Source organism: Salvelinus sp. IW2-2015, unplaced genomic scaffold (assembly GCF_002910315.2).
Source record: "Salvelinus sp. IW2-2015 unplaced genomic scaffold, ASM291031v2 Un_scaffold1765, whole genome shotgun sequence".
Classification (NCBI taxonomy): domain Eukaryota; kingdom Metazoa; phylum Chordata; class Actinopteri; order Salmoniformes; family Salmonidae; genus Salvelinus; species Salvelinus sp. IW2-2015.
The window spans coordinates 143,507-156,429 of record NW_019943143.1 but is presented as its reverse complement, the minus strand read 5'-3'; the positions used below and the strand labels follow the sequence as shown (position 1 = coordinate 156,429).

General features: G+C 41.1%; 1 pseudogene; it reads left to right on the top strand.

Moving 5' to 3' along the window:
- The first annotated feature begins 5,304 nt into the window (after window positions 1-5,304).
- On the top strand, window positions 5,305-10,202 carry LOC112071908 (olfactory receptor 11A1-like; annotated as a pseudogene).
- The last annotated feature ends 2,721 nt before the right edge of the window (window positions 10,203-12,923 follow it).

The window sequence follows — 12,923 nt, the reverse complement described above, 5'->3', positions numbered from 1 at the left end:
GAGTGATTTCACTCGCTGTAGTAGACGATGTGTATGGTGTTGAGTCATCTGCATACATAGACTGTAAGGACTGGGTGTCGGAGTGCGAAGTCAAACGCAGGAAGCAGAGGGTGCAATAACAAATGTTCCCTTTTAATGAACACTGAGAAAATAAAGTCACCTTCTAATATACTGGGTGCTCACAAAAAACTACCCAGACACGGGGAATGAAAGCAGTCCAGTAACCACGTAGACACGTAGTACAAACAGACACCACGCTAACAACTAATAATCCCGCACAAAGAACCGGCGGGCCGGCTGACTGATAAGCCCAACTAATTACCAACAAATGAAAACAGGTGTAATCAATAAACACATAAGGAGGGGAGAAAAAGGATCAGTGGCAGCTAATAGGCCGGTGACGACGACCGCCGAGCGCCACCCGAACGGGAAGGAAAGCCTGCCTCGGTCGGAGTCGTGACATAGACACATGGGCTTTACTCAGAGTTAGTGGCAGGTCATTAGTAAAGATTGAAAAAAGTAAGGGCCTACACAGCTGCCCTGGGGAATGCATGATTCTACCTGGATTATGTTGGAGAGGCTACCATTAAAGAACACCCTCTGTGATCTGTTGGACTCTCAATCAACAATATAGCAATGGATGTAAAGCCATAACATTTAAGTTTTTCCAGCAGCATACTATGATTGATAATGTCAAACAAAACAGCTCCCACAATCTTTTTATCAATTTCTCTCAGACAATCATCAGTTATTTGTGTAAGTGCCATGCTTGTTGAAAAACACCCTTCCATATAAGCATGCTGAACATCTGTTGTTCATTTATTTACTGTAAAATAGCACTGTATACGGTCAAACACCATTTTTCCCCAAATGTTACTAAGGGTTGTAACAGGTTGATTCGTCTGTTATCTCAGCCAGTAAAGGGTGCTTTACTATTCTTGTGTAGCGGAATGACTTTTGCTTCCCTCCAGGCCAGAGGCACACACTTTTTAGTAAGTTTAGATTGAAGCTCTGAAAGACGGTGTCACAAAACAAACAATACCTCACAGTGATGGGGTACAAAGGACTGAACTAAATAGTGTGTGATAATGGCATACAGGTGTGCGAACAGATGATTGGGATCTGGAGAGTGAGCTGCGTTCAGGGGATCTAGTGTGTTGAGAGTGTGAGCTGGAAAGTGGGCTGGAAAGTGAGCTGTGTGGGGGGCAGTGGGAGGGCCAATGAGTAAGAGTTCCTAAGAAGATTAAAGCATCAAAAGACTGTTTCCGACAGTGACTTTTTTTTGTTTATTTTATATCTAATTTGCGTTTCCAGAAGCCTGTGCCAGAAATGCATTTTTTGGTTTGTACATTATTTTGTGGTGCAATACATTTTCATTTAAACCGTTCTTTACATGGACAGAGGTTTACACAATGCTGTTCCAAGTTACTGCCCTAAATGTGTTCAACAGAATGACAATAGCCAACAGTAGTATTGACCCTAAGTCTGTACTCTTCTGATGTGCTACATTATCCTACCAAACTACTATCTTTATTTAAGAATATCACTCTGACCATGTGTACTATAAAAGTGTTGCTTCTGTCTCTCACCTTGCCCCAAACTGATCTCCAACCAGGAACCCTCTGAACACATTGACAACCATTACCCATGAAGCATCATTACCTGTCAATCAACAAAATCCACAGCCCTTGCAGAGGAAGGGAAACAACTACTTCCACATCCCAGAGCGAGTGATGTCATTGATTGAATGCTACTAGCGCGCACTGCTAACTAGTTAGTCATTTCACATCGACTGCGCTCACTGATCTCCTCCACAGCAACTACAGTAGCCAGGCAGAAACCAACTGAGTGATCAACTGAGTCATCAAACTGAGAATCAATGTAACAGTGTTACTTTCGTCACTGTCCTTGCCCCAATCTGGGTGCAAACCAGGGACCCAATGAACARATCGACAATGTCACCCATGAAGCATGTCACCCATGAAGCACCTGTCACTCCACAAAAGCTCCAGAGCAAGGGAAACAACAAGGCTACTTCTAGGTCTCAGACCTAGTCACGTCACCTATTGAAAGCTAGGGCTAGCGCATACCACCAAGTAGCTAGCCAATAAACATRGGCTAGACATGCCCTGTTTAATGCTGGAGGGCCTGTGTTACAAAATGGTAACTGTTTCTCTCTCTGTTTTCCTTGAATACCAGTTATTGGTGGCCATTTGCATATCACATTATAGCGGGCGTTTAAAAAAATGGCAATCTCACAAGTATAAGAATCAAGTGAGGAGTTTAGTTTAAACAGATTATCATGGATTAGAAATGGTCGTCTGAATTATGGATTTAGCATACTTCATAAATAAATCATTTCACTGCAGGATGCAAAGTATAATATTMTTTGATTTAGACTATGAATTATGTTATCAGGAGAATGGAAAATAATCTATACTGAACAAAAATATAGACACAGCATGCAACAATTTCAACGATTTTACCGAGTTACAGTTTATATAAGGAAATCAGTCAATAGAAATAACTGTTTTAGGCCCTAATCTATGGATTTCACATGACTGAGAAGGCATTGTCCCATCCACTTGGGAGCCTGGCCCACCCACTGGGGAGCCTGGTACAGCCAATCAGAATGAGTTTTCCCCACAAAAGTGCCATATTACAGATATAAATACTCCTCAGTTTCATCGGCTGGTCTCAGATGGTCCAGCAGGTGAAGAAGCCGGATGTGGAGGTCCTGGGATGGTGTGGTTACATGTTGTCTGTGGTTGTGAGGRCAGTTGGACGTACCGCCAAATTTTCTAAAATGACTTGAGGCGGCTTATGGTAGAGAAAATAACATAAAATTATCTGGCAACAGGTCTGGTGTACATTCCTGCAGTCAGCATGCGAATTGCACGCTCCCTCCAAACTTGAGACACATGTGGCATTGTGTTGTGTGACAAAACTGCACATTTTAGAGTGGCCTTTAATTGCCCCCAGCACAAGGTGCACATGTGTAAGTATCATGTTTAATCAACTTGTTGATATGCTACATTTGTCAGGTGGATGTATTATATTTTCAAAGGAGAAATGCTCACTAACAGGGACATAAACAAATTTGCAGAGGTGGAAAAAGTACCCAATTGTCACACTTGAGTAAAAGTAAATATACCTTAAAAGAAAKTGACTCAAGTGAAAGTCACCCAGTAAAATATTACTTGAGTAAAAGTCTAAAAGTATTTGGTTATAAATATACTTAAGTAAAAATATATACAGCATAAATATATAGTGGCTTGCGAATGTATTTAGCATTTTTCCTATTTTTGCCTTTACAACCTGTAATTAAAATCGTTTTTTTCGGGGGGGGGAGGGGTTGTATCAATTGATTACACAACATGCATACCACTTTGAAGATGCAAAATATTTTTTATTGCGATACAAACAAGAAATGAGAAAAAAATACAAAAACTTGAGTGTGCATAACTATTCACGCCCTGACCTTAGGGCGCCTTTTAATTCTCTATTTTGGTTAGGTCGGGGTGTGACTAGGGTGTGTACTCTAGTTTCTTGTATTTCTATGTTGCCGGTATGGTTCCAATCAGAGGCAGCTGTCTATCGTTGTCTCTGATTGGGGATCATATTTTAGGCAGCCTTTCCCTACTGTGGTTGTGGGATCTTGTTTTTGTGTAGTGCCTGTGAGCACTGCATTTGTGTTGCATATCGTTACTCTTTATTTTTTATTTTTTGTTAGTTTCATTTAATAAACATGTGGAACTCTACGCATGCTGRGCCTTGGTCCATTTATTCCAACGAACGTGACAAGTTGGGAAGAGATTTTTGATGTACCGATTCCATGGCACATGGTTTATGAACTGACACGCAAAACAACGCTGGATTCAAAACTTCTAATACTTCTACTGTACGTCCATTACATAATATCCATTTAAATAACAAGTTGTAATGCAACAAAATAGGAAAAACGCCAGGGGGGATGAATACTTTTGCAAGGCACTGTATGTATCTTGCAGACGAAACCGGAGCATTGGGTCCCGGAACCACCAGGCTCATAGAAAGATTTTACCCACAAGCCATCAGACTACTGAACTCCACCTTAACACACATGCACTCAATCACACGAAGGCTCGAACATACAAACACACTCAKACACACACACACCTACGCTACACACACACTCCATGASTGCTGCTACTGTACTCCTACTGTATTTATAATACTGCACAATGTCTATTTGTTATTGCACAATTCCCCTACACATGTGTAAATATCCTACTTTAATTAAATTGAGTGACTTTTTGTAGATATTTTAGCAAAATTTGTATKCTATTTTTTTAACATTGAGATTTTATTTTTTTACTATTTTATTCAGATAACTCCTTTCCTATTGGTGTTGCATTGTTGAGAGGTAAACCTGCAAGTAAGCATTTCGTTGCACTGTGTACTCCACGTACATCATGTGTATATAATAAACAAACTTGAACATGAACAGATCTAAGGAAAATGGGGATCGACCATGAGTGCATTGAAGTTTGAGTAAACAAACTGCTGCATAATGTTTTTTTTTTTTTTAAGGTATAAAAGGTCAGTGATGTGACAGTAGTTTATGTGGAATAGCCCACTGACACAGAACATACAATATGCCTATGTCTACACCACGGCAGTCTGGAGAAAGATACCAGGTGATCCGGACTTCCATCCTTTTTTAGACTTAAATCCTGTTTTTGTTGTTTTAGGTGTTTTTTGTACTTTTTATATTCAGACAGTAAGGACATCAGAGGGGGAGACAGGCAAGTGGGAGAAAGAGTGAGATGGGTGGACACAGGGGTTGATCCATGGTCTGGTGGGGAGATGTATATATGACTTATCCCTGGGAGTTTTACCACCGTATGGGTCTGCACGACTAGCCTCCTGTTTGATTCACACACTATGATGGGAGTGTTTGTAAGTGTAGCAGAGAAGTAAAGACTGGTAGCTGAGACATTGCGTCAATTGTKTTTGTTATTCAATATATTCATATTATTGAACTACACTAGGGATGAATGAAGTTTGCTGTATAGASTACTCAATGTCCATTGCAGCCACAGGTAACAATGTTTTTCCATGGGGATGCCTATGGGATTAAACACTTTGAAGAGTAATAACGTGGCAATAATGCAAAGAGTCTTGGTAATCGATGGCAAATCWAAGAATGAAGGATTTATGAGACATCAATAAGAGATTGATAGTTTCACKTGATAGACACTGTTARCCTTGTCTTGTGAACCAAATATATCTACAAATATTTCRATAGGTAGTATTAGGAAAATGGAGAACTCAACACAATTCACGTCATTTATGCTAGCTGGATATAGTGACAGTGGACACTTAAAGTACTTCTATTTCATTATAATAACTGTGTTATACATCTCCATAGTATTTACGAACACAGTGCTTATTGTGGTTATATGTATGGAGAGAAGCCTTCATGAACCCATGTATCTGTTTCTGTGCAGTTTGTTTGTTGAATTAGTTGTATGGAGCACTGCTTTGTTTCCTGCTCTTATGACTCATTTGGTTTCAGATGCCCATTCAGTTTCCACTGTGTACTGTCACCTACAGATCTTTTGTATATACACATATGGATCTATTGAATTCAGCAATTTAGCGGTCATGTCCTATGACAGGTACCTTGCTATATGTTATCCACTACAGTATAATGTCGTCATGACACCCAACAGGTGTGGTATTTTAGTTTGTATAATATGGTTGTACTCTTTTGTAAAATTCATCATAACACTGTCTTTAACTATTCGTTTGAAATTGTGTGGGAACGTTATAGGCAAAGTGTACTGTGACAACTACCTGGTAGTGAAACTTGCTTGTTCAACTTCAGACACAACAGTTAATAACATCTATGGACTCTACGGTGTTGTTTTGTCTGTCGCCGTCCCTTTAATTACTATTTTGTTTTCATTATATTAAGATTCTGTCTATTTGTTTGAAATCTTCCATTGAGACCAGACAGAAAGCTTTCAGCACCTGTACTCCTCACCTGGCCTCACTGCTCAACTTCTCTTTCGGCTGTTTCTTAAATCTGCTCCAGAGTAGATTTGATAGGCCTATGAGAAATGTTCCAACTGTACTTCARACTATMTTYTCAGTGTAKTTTSTGATGTGCCAGCCACTTTTMAARCCTYTTGTGTATGGAGTTAGGATGGCTAAAATCAGACAGGCTTGTAAATACATACTACCTGTAGGTCTTGTTGCCCTGTTGGGTGAGGATCATAAAACCCCCATTCTCTCAATTCAATGGGCTTTATTGGCATGGGAAACATATGTTAACATTGCCAAAGCAAGTGAAGTAGATAATATACAAAAGTGAAATAAAAATGAACAGTAAACATAACACTCACAAAAGTTCCAAAAGAATAAAGACATTACAAATGTCATATTATGTATATATACAGTGTTGTAACTATGTACAAATGGTTAAAGTACAAAAGGGAAAATTAATAAACATAAATATGGGTTGTATTTACAATGYTGTTTGTTCTTCACTGGTTGCCCTTTTCTTGTGGCAACAGGTCACAAATCTTGCTGCTGTGATGCACACTGTGGTATTTCACCCAGTAGATATGGGAGTTTATAAAATCGTTTTTTCCCCGAGTTCTTTGTAGATCTGTGTCTCTAATATGTGTCTCTAATATGGTCATACATTTGTTAGGAGGTTAGTAAGTGCAGCTCAGTTTCCACCTCCACCCGGTCTGCCTACGGCGGGCTTTCTCAATAGCAAGGCTATGATCACTGAGTCTGTACATAGTCAGAGCTTTCCTTAAGTTTGGGTCAGTCACAGTGGTCAGGTATTCTGCCACTGTGTACTCTCTGTTTAGAGCCAAATAWAATTCTAGTTTGCTGTTTTTTTGTTAATTCTTTCCAATGTGTCAAGTAATTATTTTCTGTTTTCTCATGATTTGGTTGGGTCTAATTGTATTGCTGTCCTGGGGCTCTGTGGGGTCTGTTTGTGTTTGTGAACAGAGCACCAGGACCAGCTTGCTTAGGGSACTCTTCTCCAGGTTCATCTCTCTGTAGGTGATGGCTTTGTTATGGAAGGTTTAGGAATCACTTCCTTTTAGGTGGTTGTAGAATTTAACGGCTCTTTTCTGGATTTTGATTATTAGCGGGTATCAGCCTAATTCTGCTCTGCACGCATTATTTGGGGGTTTACGTTGTACACTGAGGATATTTTTGCAGAATTCTCAATTTGGTGTTTGTCCCATTTTGTGAATTCTTGGTTGGTGAGCGGACCCCAGACCTCACAACCATAAAGGTCAATGGGTTCTATAACTGATTCAAGTATTTTTAGCCAGATCCTAATTGGCATGTCAAATTTTATGTTCCTTTTGATGGCATAGAATGCCCTTCTTGCCTTGTCTCTCAGATTGTTCACAGCTTTGTGGAAGTTACTTGTGGCGCTGATGTTTTGCCCAAGGTATGTATAGTTTTTTGTGTGCTCTAGGGCAACTGTGTCTAGATGGAATTTGTATTTGTGTTCCTGGCAAATGGACRTTTTTTGGAACACCATTATGTTGATCTTACTGAGATTTACTGTGAGGGCCCAGGTCCGGCAGAATCTGTGTAGAAGATCTAGGTGCTGCTGTAGGCCCTCATTGGTTGGTGACAAAAGCACGAGATCATCAGCAAACGGTAGACATTTGACTTCAGATTTTGTAGGGTGAGGCCGGGTGCTGCAGACTTTTTTAGTGCCCTTTCCAATTCGTTGATATATATGTTGAAGCGGGTGGGGCTTAAGCTGCATCCCTGTCTCACCCCATGGCCCTGTGGGAAGAAATGTGTGTATTTTCTGACTATTTTACCCGCACACTTGTTGTTTGTGTACATGGATTTTAGAATGTTGTATGTTTTCCATCAATTTGTATAGCAGACCCTCATGCCAAATTGAGTTGAAGGCTTCTTTGAAATCAACAAAGCATGAGAAGTCTTTGCCTTTGTTTTGTTTGTTTGTCAATTAGGGTGTGCAGAGTGAATACGTGGTCTGTCATACGATAATTTGGTAAAAAGCCAATTTGACATTTGCTCAGTACATTGTTTTCACTGAGGAAATGTACGAGTCTGCTGTTAATGATAATGCGGAGGATTTCCCCAAGATTGCTGTTGACGCATATCCCACAGTAGTTATTGGGGTCAAATTTGTCTCAACTTTTATGGATTGGGGTGATCAGTCCTTGGTTCCAAATTTTGGGGAAGATGCCAGAGCTAAGGATGATGTTAAAGAGTTTTAGTATAGCCAATTGGAATTTGTTGTCTGTATATTTTATCATTTCATTGAGGATACCATCAACACCACAGGTTTTTTTGGGTTGGAGGGTTTTTATTTTGTAAATGTACCTGGCCTAAGAAAGGACAAACAATCTCCTAAGAACGACAACGTACTTCAGCATATCCGCTCTACAACCAGAAAGATTCTTCAAAGGACAATGYCGATCTCTGCTGGGCAAACCAGTCTTCCAWCTTCGACCCATCTATCGAAGAGCYTTTCAGAATAAATATATATCTTGCATTTTCCTTTTCCGAATGCATTGTTCTTTGGTATAAAGCCAAAAAGATTGGAGAATTGGTTTACCCATACATTTCCATTTTGGATAGAACATTCTTTGTGTTGTTTGTTCAGTATTTTCCAATTTTCCCAGAAGTGGTTAGAGTCTATGGATTCTTCAGTTACATTGAGCTGATTTCTGACGTGCTGTTCCTTCTTTTCCATAGTGTATTTCTGCATTGTTTTAGTGATTCACCATAGTGAAGGCTTAGGTTTTCTGGGTCTCTATGTTTTGGTTGGACAGGTTTCTCAGTATCTTTCTTAGGTTGTTGCATTCTTCATCAAACCATTTGTCATTGTTGTTCATTTTCTTCAGTTTTCTGTTTGAAATTTTTAGATTAGATATGGAAGCTGAGAGGTCAAATATACTGTTAACATTTTCTACTGCCAAATTTACACCTTCACTATTACAGTGGAACGTTTTGTCTAGGAAGTTGTCTAGAAGGGATTGAATGTGTTGTTGCCTAATTGTTTTTTTGGTAGGTTTCCACACTACATTCCTTCCATCTATAGCATTTCTTAATATTACTCAATTCCTTTGGCTTTGATGCCTCATGATTATTACTCTGTTCAGGTAGACTGTGATTTTGCTGTGATCTGATAGGAGTGTCAGTGGGCTGACTGAACGCTCTGAGAGACTCTGGGTTGAGGTCAGTGATAAAGTAGTCTACAGTACTACTGCCAAGAGATGAGCTATAGGAGCCATAGGAGTCCCCTCGAAGTCTACTATTGACTATGTACATATCCAACGTGCGACAGAGCTGCAGGAGTTGTGACCTGTTTTTGTTGGTTATGTTGTCATAGTTGTGCCTAGGGGGGCATATCGGGGAGGGAATGCTGTCACTTCCAGGTAGGTGTTTGTCCCCCTGTGTGCTGAGGGTGTCAGGTTCTTGTCCAGTTCTGGCATTTAGGTCGCCACAGACTAGTACATGTCCCTGGGCCTGGAAATTATTGATTTCCCCCTTCAGGATGGAGAAGCTATCTTCATTAAAGTATGGGGATTCTAGTGGGGGACATAGGGGAGCAAGCAGGAGGACATTTTCTCTTGTTAAGATAATATTCTTTTTGATTCTAGCCAAATGTAAAATGTTCCTGTTTTGATTAATTATGGAGTGAGTACGTCTGCTCTATATCAAAGTAGCAATAACCCTGAGTCCCTTTCCTGTTTCAACACCTGTAGTTTGGTGGATGGACTACCAGCTTCTGTAACCAGAGGCAAACCAGTGGCTCCTCTCTCTATACCATTTCTTTGTAGGATGACAATGTCTGTTATTTCTGATTTCTTGATGAAGTTCAGTTCTGCTTCTTTAGCCACAAAGGCAGATGACCTCAGGCCTTCGACTATTACAGGATGACATAGTGACGGCTTGTGTTCAATAAAGTGTCCAATGTTGTTTGGTTTGGTTGTGGTATTTGCCTCAGACCAGTAAAGGGTGTGGAGCAGAGCTGCCTGAGCATTGGGAATACAGCATTGGCTTGGCTAGTGGTGAGATGGGGGGGTTGGCCTCTTTGCTGCTCACGCGCTAGGCATTGTGTGACTTTCCCCTTGTGAGGCCCTCTTTGTCAGGGTGGGGTGCTGGGGTGGCAGGAGGGCCATAGGTTGATCTGAAGGGTAGCTAATGGGGGTGGTGGAACATGGTGACTTGGGGGGGGGGGGTGTTGATTGGTATGGATGGGGGGTGGTGGGCTGGTGTGTTGTGGTTGGAAGGAGTTCTCTCAAGAGGAAATCCGATCTCCGGGGGGAGACTCGTAAGAGGAACAGTGGGTCCTCTTGAATTCTGTTCAATCAACAATTCGTAGTTCGGCCGTGGGAAAGATTCTCATGTCCTCCTAATTCTTTCAGATAAAACACACTCCTTACAACAAGGGCTGACTCCTCGGCTCCTCTGTTTTTGTTCCCCTAAGATAGATTAGGACTTCTGATGGTAGTTCCATTTGTGGTTTTGAACCGGTGCAGTGTTCCTTGAATATATCCTGCTTTAGAGAATCCTTGTAAATATTTCTGTCTCTGACCACAATTTGGTTGTTGGTTTTCCTCATTGACGTGAGGTTATCAACGCCGCTGCACATCTGTCTGATGAGCCCCACACATCACTGAGTTTGCAATGGCAATTCCTCCTTGCATTGTAAACAATGAGTTGTGCTTGTTTCCATTGATGTTCTTCAAGTTGTCAGTGGATCAGAGAGACACTCTCCCAGTCTCTCCTGGACAAGTACAGAAGGGTTTGAGGGAGGGTACATGGCGGAGATGTATAGGCGAGCCGGAAACCTGGAGATTAGAGTCAGTTGCTATCCACTTCTTTAGTTCATCCGAGTCCTTCACAAGAACGAATTGAAACATGATTACCATCCCCAAGCCCTTGGTGTCCACATGAACAGCAGTAATGGTTCAACAAAAGACAATGATTCAAACCTTGTGTTGGATGGTTGGTCATTAGTGTTTTCTCTTCAAGGTCCCTGTTGGGCGCCATTCTGTACGCTATTATTAGCTAGCAGAAGGGTAAAGAAAGATTTGTCTGGGCGCGGGCAGGTATCTAATCGAGCATGTCCAAAAGGAAAAGAGTAGAACAGAGAGCAGTACCACTTACCTAGCCACACAACATTCACAGAACAGAGCCTGTAGAAGTGTACTGTTCACCAGAATAGCCAGCAAAGAGAAAAAGAGAATACACACCCTATAAAACCCACATCCAAGCACAGGGTTTACCCCAACAAGAATAACCTCATACACAATCAAATATAATATATGCGAGCAATTCAACAGCAAACTTCATACAAAGAAGAACCAGTCATCTACAGACGGAATTTGCTATCTGTATTCTCTTCCAGTGGAGGAGTGCAGAGGTTGAATGTGGTGGGTGTTCCATCGACACAACAAAGGCCATAATGTCCACAATCTTCTCGAGCCCATGTCCTTTAAGTACACCCCCACCAAATACAGTTCAAATACAATCCAGACAATTTACTCCTTTTAAACATAAATGTTCACACCCAAATACTTCTGGCAGGGCAAGAATAGTCCGCTCAATGAATTCAACTGCGGAAGTGATTAAGAAAATTAGAGAGTCTGTTTCCAGGGGATAGCACGTGGAACGCGATATGGAGGGAAGGAGAAAGAGAACAGGGAAAGAGCAGATCTTAGTTGTGTCCTTCCGGATGTGTGCGTTAACGGATCTGCACCTCGGTACGATGTGTTGTTGGTTGTACGTTAAAGCTTCGAAACAATGTTTGCTACTAAATCCATGCTGATCTCATACCTCCCAAACAAAAACAACCACGACGTAGGAGCATCACACGATGATCTGAGTTAAATACTTTATAACATGACAATACTGCTGAAAACAAACAAACTTCTGCAGCATAGCACACACATCACTGTCGCGCAACCCAAGAGCCACCGTCCCAAAGAGCTGACGGAGCTATTGGTCCTTTATTCCCTCCCTACTGCTCTTTTTTTTTTATTTTTTTTTTTCACCTTTATAATTCCAGGTAGACAATTGAGAAACGTTCTCATTGAAATTGCCCTGGCCTAAGATAAGCAAAAACAAGTTTCGACACATTACAACCACACCATATTACACATGGAGTAAAACAAACTACGCATATACAGTGAACATATTCCTATATACATATGAGCAAGCGGAGGTGAAGGCCAAACAAAAATATAATAAAATCAGAATATAAAAGACGACATGGTGGGCGAAGTAAATACAATATAGCAAGAAAAAAAAACGTAGAGTTAGAGATAGAGCGAGTAGAAAAGTAGAGAAGAAATATTGGGGTGCAAAGGAGCAAAAATAATAATAATCAGTAGGTAAAGAGTAGTTGTGGGGGCTAAATTATAGATGGGCTATGTAACAGGTGCAGTAATTCTATGAGCTGCTCTGACAGCTGGTGCTAAGCTAGTGAGGGAGATAATGTTTTTCCAGTTTCAGAGATTTTGTAGTTTCGTTCCAGTCATTGGCAGCAGAGATCGGAAGGAGAGGCGGCCAAAGGAAGAATTGGTTTTGGGGGTGACCAGAGAGATATACCTGCTGGAGAGGGTCCTACAGGTAGGTTGCTGCTATGGTGACCAGCGAGCTGAGATAAGGGGGACTTTACCTAGCAGGGTTTGTAGATGACCTGGAGCCAGTGGGTTTGCGAACGATATGAAGCGAGGGCCAGCCAACGAGAGTGTACAGTCGCAGTGGTGGGTAGTATAGGGGGCTTTGGTGCAAACGGATGGCACTGTGATAGACTGCATCCAATTTATTGAGTAGGGTTTTGGGGAGGCTATTTTGTAAATGACATCACCGAAGTCGAGGATTGGGTGGATATGGTCAGTTTCAAG